This window comes from Alligator sinensis, unplaced genomic scaffold, assembly GCF_000455745.1.
Source record: "Alligator sinensis unplaced genomic scaffold, ASM45574v1 scaffold570_1, whole genome shotgun sequence".
NCBI classification, from domain to species: Eukaryota; Metazoa; Chordata; order Crocodylia; family Alligatoridae; genus Alligator; species Alligator sinensis.
Genome location: NW_005841997.1, coordinates 2,415,628 through 2,423,369, shown reverse-complemented (window position 1 = coordinate 2,423,369; position 7,742 = coordinate 2,415,628). Strand labels below are relative to the sequence as shown.

The 7,742-nt window shown below is 43.7% G+C and overlaps 1 protein-coding gene across 6 annotated transcripts in view; it reads left to right on the top strand.

The window, feature by feature from the left end:
* The first annotated feature begins 1,989 nt into the window (after window positions 1-1,989).
* GNB1L (G protein subunit beta 1 like) overlaps window positions 1,990-7,742 on the top strand; it is a 56,244-nt gene continuing 50,491 nt past the window's right edge. For 4 of the 6 annotated variants that reach the window (XR_003093555.1, XR_001357852.2, XR_003093554.1 and 1 more), the window contains exons 1-2: window positions 1,991-2,025; window positions 6,890-7,006. The gene's annotated coding sequence lies outside the window, so the exon portion shown is untranslated. Of the gene's footprint in view, window positions 2,026-6,889; window positions 7,007-7,491; window positions 7,546-7,742 lie in introns of those variants that run through there. The other 2 variants (XM_014518961.2, XM_014518962.2) reach the window with 2 other exon arrangements.

The window sequence follows — 7,742 nt, the reverse complement described above, 5'->3', positions numbered from 1 at the left end:
GAAAGAGAAAGAGGAGAAAAAAGAGAGAGTAAGGAGGCAAAGAGGAGAAAAAAACGAGAAAGAAAGAGAAAGGAGAAAAAGAAAGTAAGAGAGGAGAGAGAGAAAAAGAGACTTTTGACTTTTTTATGAAGGTTTATTAAGGGGAAAAGGGGGTAACAACCCAACAATGTAATAAAACACTGCCTGTGCAGGGACCCAGGTGTAACAGACAGCCTGGGGCTGTGGTCTGCAAGCTCTGCCCTCGCAGTCTAAAAAAAAGCAAAAGCAGCTAGTCCAACAACAGTCTGCTCAGACCCCCAGCGGTACCCGGGGAAAGGGCAAGGAGTACCACAACGCAAGGAGTAAACGGATGCCTCGACGCTGCAGACCGCCCCCTGAATGGCCCAGCGTGCCTGGAAGGCGGGTCCTCTCGGCTGAGGACCACATGTTCAAAGTCCAGTGTTGGGTGCGCCCGGACCAAGAACTGAAAGAGTCTCAGGGCATCATCAGAGCTGGCTCTAGTGAGGCGGTTCCTGTGGATGGCCATCTTAGCCCGACCAAGCCGCCCAATATGGGAGAGAAAACAGATAGGTGGTCTCTGAGAGAGAAAGAGAAAAGAAGAGAGAAAAAGAAAGAAGGAGGAGAGAAAGAAATCGTAGGAAAGAAAAAAGAAAAAAAGACTTGTTTGACTTTCTATAAACGTTTATTAAGGGGCAAAAGAGGGTAGCAATCCCACAACAAAAAACAAAAGATAGCCTATGCAGGGCCCCAGGCTGTGGCCCGCAGGGCCTGCCCTCACAGTCTAAAAACAAAAGCAGCTAGTACAACATCAGCCTGCTCAGACCCCTGTCGTACCCAGGGAAGGGGTGAGCAGTATCACAGTGTGAGAAATAAATGGCTGCCCTCAACGCTGCAGAGCACCCCCTGAATGGCCCCGCACGCCCGGCGTGTGGGTCCTGTCTGCTGGAGGACCGACCGCATGTTCAAATTCCAGTGTCAGGAGTGCCTGGACCAAGAACTGAAAAAGTTGCAGGGCGTCATCAGAAACAGCCCCAGTGAGCCGGTTCCTGCAGCTCTTGAGGATGGCCATCTTGGCCTGACCAAGCAAAAAGTTGGCCAGGCCTCTGCCGCCCAGTATGGGAAAGAAATAGGTAGCCTCCGAGAGGTCCATGTCTAGTGCCTCAAACAAGGTGCTGAGGGCAGCAAAGAGCAGCAGCACCTGGGGACGCCTGCAGAAGGTGTGGAATAAATCCTCTTCTACCTCCGCTGGGCAAAAGGGACAGGCTGCTGATGCAGCCAGGTCCATGTGGCAGACTTGAGTGCTGGTGGCCGGTACTGAAAGTTTCCAGTCCATTTGGTAATGGGTAGCTTATAAAGCATGCACCACCCAGGGCAAGCTGGTGTGAGCACCGGTGCCACTGATAGTTACCGCCATGTTGTGTTGGGGTGAGTGGCAAGGATGCAAGCATGGCGGACACAAACCACCCAAGAGAGAAAAAGAAAGAGGGAGAGAGAAGAAGACTGATGGACAGAGAGGGAAACGGAGAAAGAGAGAGTGGGCGCACCCACATGATCGCCTTGTGTGCAAGAAACTTGAAGCGTAAAACAAATGAACATCCACACTCTGCAACTCTATTGACTAGTGACTCTGCCTGTTCATGTCCTTTCACAGCAGTTGAAGTGAACATTAGCCCACGAAAACTTGTGCTCTCTCTCTATATCTTATTTAGTTAGTCTATAAAGGTGCACCCCTACCTGCCTTCTGACTGGTTGTGGACTAACACAGCTAACTGCCTGTCTCTGCCTCATAGCCTGAAACCAGCAAGCACGCAGAGTCAGTGGGATACCGCCCTGTGTTGTCTTGCATCTTCAGATAACATTTCATCTTTGACATGCTTCTTGTGGAGCAGCCTGCTGTGTGAGAGTTGTGTTTTTTAGTGCTGCCTCTTCCTGACTTGCCCATCATTCACTCCCTTGGCCCCATCCCAGTCTTGGTGACTTTTTCCATCAGGCATTTGGAGAGAGACTACAACTGAAAGCTTTTTGGTTAGTCATTTCCGCTCTATGCATAAGTCCACCTTCTTTTTGTCCACTCAGAGCAAATTAAGTATGTGGGCCTGAGTTATTTGGAATGGCAGAGGGCATTTTTGTAAAATTTTTAATTGCAATTGTGCAGTTGCAGCTGTTGAAAGTAGGGTTTTGGGTCCTTTATTTATTGTCTCTTAATTATGCTTAATCGACTTTGCCCAGTTTACAAGTGTTTTTCCCGGTGTCATAAAATTATCCCAGGATTATAAAGTCTAGTTGGATTCTTTCTGGCTTGTATGTCCTCATAAAGATTCTGCAATCAGAAGGATTCTGCAATCAGAATTAATTCTATTGATGCATACCAGCTTCTAATTCTACATATGTGTTATCTCTGCAATGCTAACGAGTGAAAATCTTGTAAAAATTAGCAGCTTGGAATCTTAATATCCTTGGGAAGCAAATGTATTGAGCAAGTGTTTGGTGCCTTGCATGTTTATAGCTGCATTTAAAGATATGGTAGACTACCTTTTGCAACCCAACCCTTAACTAGTATTCCTCACATGTTCTTAAACTTCCAGCAGTTTGTAGGCTGTAGGCTGCGTTTGCATATTTTAATTAGAGTGATAATTCTGCACATACCTGGCTCTAACAACATACTGTTTCATTGGAATAGTTAAGAAGCACAGTATTAGACGTTACTTTCACGGAAAATTGACTAGAATAGTTACTATTCTGCAATAATTCTGTAATTATTACAGAAATAAATACTAGTCTGTAAATAAATATTCTGTAAATAAATACTATTCTGCAATAATTCTTAGTAGTATAGCTCTAGTGAAACAGTAGCTCTGTCAATCACTTTCCGCCATAGTTAGGGCCTTAGAGAAATATTTAATTATGATAAATCAAAGTTTGAAGTTTTCCCTTTAGAATAGCTTCCTTTGAGTTGTTTTGCTGTAAAACATTCCCAGATTTGAATACATGCATTTATAATGTACACAGTATATTTAAGGAATAAGATATAGCATAAGTTAAATGACACTCTGGTTCAGAAAATGCATGTAGGTGTGTTATCTGTTTTGGATTTTTTTTCTTCTTTTTTTAAGGTTTAAGTTTGACCCATTCAAATGTATTTGGTTATACAAACAAAGGGTTTCAAATTAGCAATGACTCAAAAACTACTGTAACCACTGAGCTCTTTCAAAATTATTGGTCTCTGTGGAGCTGTAAACGTGAGCACAAAGCAATAAGAATGAAATAAATCCATGAAAAAACGCTTAGTTTTTGTCCCAGCTGAGGCTTGAGAAAAGCTGCTTTTTGAGCTTAGATTTGGTACATGAGTGCGTGACAAGAAGTGGACTCCCGAGCTTTCGTCGTGTACTGCACAGTTAGTTTTTCCTCTGGATAAACAGTGTGTTATTCACAGCTCTAGTAGAAAAGCCGTATTATGAAGCATTGTATTACATTATACTTATTGTAGCTTTACTCATAATTTCATATTTTAGCTGTGTAGTAATTTATATGTGATTTACACTAAAGCATTTTGTGTAAGGTGATTCTTTCATGTAATTAGAGTTTTGAAATCTGTCAAAGTAGTAGGTATACCATTTGGAGGAAATATGACCTATTCCACAGTAGTTGCTAGACCACTGAAGCTGTAAAATGTGGATATTTTGGTCCTATTTACATTGCAAATCCTACTGCATGAGGGCACTGACCCACTTAACAGACCCTCTCTGTACTTTTTATTAATTGTGTTTGCAAACTGTGCCAAAGTTTTGCAAAAGTCCAGGCTGCAGTGTGGTTGAGAAATGTACTTAAAACATATTTCAGACTTCTTATTGCAGTATGTTGGGAATAACCTGTTGGGGATAATCTGTTTTGTAAATGAATCGCACAGCATAAAATTCGGTGTGTGGATAGGACAGCCAATAAGCCCTAAATAAAATTATAACACCACAGTGTAAGTTAGAAGAGAAGTTTGGAAGTGGGGAAGAAAAAAGTCTTAGTCATCAAACTCTTTCTCATGATTTATTTTTAAGGGTCAGAGGGGAGTTTTTACAGTCAGAGAATAAGATACACAGGAAAACCTCCCCTGCTGAGGTTTATCCCAATCCTGTGACCCCAGTGTATAAAGCCCAAGCTTTCCAGATATTCTCTTCTTACTCTTTCTTGCTTAGCTGCTCTTTTCCTTTTTTGAGCACCTGAACAAGGAGAGATAAAGCTAGGCTTCAATTAACCAAGAAGATATGCACACTAGTATTTTGCAGTTTTTGAGGTACTTTACCAGGTCCCAGTGGGAGCCAATGATGTTGGATACTGCAGTGAGTGGGAAGGATTTCAAGTTAAAAATATAGCAGATAGGAATTCTAGGGAAGACTTTGCAGGCTCAGACGTCTGGAACAGCTGTTGATTCCCCACTGAAAAGAAAAGGCTGTGCAACAAGATTTGGGAAGGTAGGAAGTGTGACCAGAGTATTAAATAAAAAGGCCATATGATACGAATGGGGTCCAAAACTCAACTTTTTGTTTATAATAAAGAAAATCCTGGTTGCCGGAAAAAAAATGAACTTGTTCCACCACTTTCTTTACTTTTCCTCAGGAGAAAACACGGACTATAACCCAGGTAATAAATCTGTTTTATAGCTCACATGAGACAGGGTGGAGCCACTCCCATTCTTTTCTTCCCAGAAATTGAAATGCACATGAGCTAACACGGGAGATTCTGGGATTTTTGTCCAGCAGATGCACAGCTGGATTCTGCTTTCATTATTTCTCTAAGCCTAATAATTTCTCATTTGATTAGCTGGTGGCTGACAAAGCTATCAGTTTTGTAAGTTCCATACGATAGGTGTGATGTAGAAAAGATATTGTATATAGCACGTACAACTGGTTCAGTTGGTCACAAATTTCTACCTCTACTTCAAAAACAGGTTTTCATTATCACAAATAGAGTTTGAATGATAGAAAAGTGATGATTGGAGAGCTAGGGACTGAGGAATTATATGAACAGATCAGTCCTGTGAATATAATGTTTTATTCCAGCTCACTCAGGAGCATGAATCTTTACAGATAATAAAAAGGCATGTTCCTATCTTAAAGTATTTAAAATTTCATGGCCCAGTACTGCTACCTGAAATAATGAGCTTATTTGTGGAATAAAGTACTACTCTATATGAGTAGAGGAGGGAAAATGGAATTGTAAATTAAAACAGCAAGGATTAGTGGTAAAGGAAGGAAGACATAGGAAAAAGACAAGTGTTTTGTCACTTGAGGCATACTGGTTGCATATGTATATTTTTAACTTACTAAAATGGGGAGATAGTATCAAAGTAACAGCAAAGAGAAGGCCAATGCTGATAGATTGTCCCAAACAACTAAGTTGTGAAGGAGGATTTGTAGGAGATGAATGCAGTTGTATGCTATATGGGGTCAGTGAGGGTTCATCAGTTTTAAGTGCACCGTGGGGAAAAAAAGAAGCATGGAGCTACGTTTGGGGAAAGAAAACCAGTGTAAGCAATAAATGAGCTAAATTGGCTGAGCAGGGCCAAGTGGGAGAATAGGAGACATCTAGAAGAGATTTAGGCGTGGGCAAGGACTGCATAGGGCTTTGAAGGTAAAGATAAGGCATCTGAAATTAAAATTAGAAAGAGAGAGATCCATCACAAGGCTGCCTCTGCCTGGAGCTTATTCTATATTTTATTTTCTAAAAATAAATGAAATATACACATAAAAGAATTATATTTTTCTATTACATATTGCATGTGATCAGGCAGTGCCAGATGACATAGTTGTGTCTGCCCTTGCCATCCAGGTGCACAGGTGTTAGAATTGGTCCTCACTATTGTCCAGTGTGTAGCCATGATAGTTTCATAGTTTCTAGGGTCGGAAGGGACCTAGGCAGATCATCTAGTCCGACCCCCTGCCCTGGTTCCAGACCCTAGCCGCCCTGACCGTGAAGTAGCGCCTCCTGATGTCCAACTTACACCTTCCCTCCGCCAGCTTGTGACCGTTATTCCTGGTCACTCCTGGCGGCGCTCGGGGGAACAGGGACTCCCCCAGTGCCTGTTGATCCCCCCCGACTAGTTTATAGCAGGCCACAAGATCCCCCCTCAGCCTTCTCTTCTGGAGGCTGAACAGGTTCAGGTCCCGTAACCTTTCCTCATAGGACCTGCCCTGCTGTCCCTTGATCATGCGAGTGGCCCTCCTCTGGCCCCTCTCGATGCTGTCCACATCCCTCTTAAAGTGGGGCTCCCAGAACTGGACGCAGTACTCCAGCTGCGGCCTGACCAGTGCCGCATAGAGGGGGAGGATCACCTCCTTGGTCCTGCTTGAAATGCATCTGTGGATGCACGACAAGGTACAGTTGGCCTTCCTAGCCGCCTCCCCACACTGCCTAGCCATGTTCATCTTGGAGTCCATAATGACTCCAGGATCCTTTTCCACCTCCATGCTGACAAGAGGGGAGTTCCCCAGCCTGTAGGTATGGTGCTGGTTGTTCCTCCCTAGGTGCATCACCTTGCACTTGTCTGTGTTGAACCCCATCCTGTTCTCCTCCGCCCATCCTTGTAACCTGTCAAGGTCTGACTGTAGCCTGTTGCTCCCTTCTATTGTGCCCACATCCCCCCACATCTTGGTGTCATCAGCAAATTTGAACAGGGTGCTTTGCACCCCCTCATCCAATGATGACTTTATTTGAATGTGAGCTGGGATGTAGGATGCTGTAGCTCAGTTCCAAATTGTCAGCTGTATTTATTACAAGTGCTCAGTATTATATGTGCTTTTAATTATTGTTGCAAATTTAAACACAAGTTGGCACATCTTTGTGTCCTCCCTTTCTTTCTGAACATTGCTGGACACCATCTCTGTTTCTTCTCAATCAGGGTTTTGAAGAAGATGCAGAACGCAAATGAAATGGAAACCCCTATAAGAAACTTGAAAGAATAAAGTAACTTGCTGCAACAGAGGCCTTAGAAAAAGTGATTTCTACACAAGTCAAGGTCAGCTTTACAGTCTGTTTTGGTGGTACATGGATGGGGAGGGAGTGGTTGTGTAATTATCATGGTATGGCAGAATATGCACATTCTGTTTTTTTGCCCTGCAGTTCTCTGAATAATGGCTGATCAATTCCATTCCTGCAACTAGAAGATTGTAACTTAGTTAAACACTATAAATCCAAATATGCTCTGTGCAGGGAACGTGGCATAAACAGGCAAAAGTGCTGTTAGTTTTCCTTGAGACTGCTCCTGTGGTGATCTCTGCTAAGATTTATAATATTTTGCATGGGGACTTGGTGTTGCTGTGGATGGCTGCATTTGTCTATGTACATCAAGGCTGTGCAAAGCTTTGGGTGCCAATTCGATTTGGAGGAGATTCGGCCTGATTGGGCAGCTGAATCTGAATTGAATCAGGAGACCAATAAAATGGTTCGAATCGATTCAAAGCTCTCCGAATCAATTCAGAAAAGATTCAGAGAGCTTCAGAGACTTGGGCAATCCCTGCTTGCTGCCGCAGGGAGGTGGACCCAGACTCGATGCTGGTAAGTAGGGGGTGGGGGAGGGGACCATGGGGGGGACCCCTGCCAGGCCCCATCCCCTGCCTGCTTCCCCAGCCCCCCTGAGCACCCCCCAACCCCTTCCTGCTCTCCCAGACCCACCTATGGTTGTCCCGCCTGGCCCCAGCTCCCAGCTCTTAAAAAAAATAATAAAGCCCCCATTCATCGGCTGGGGCCCGGGA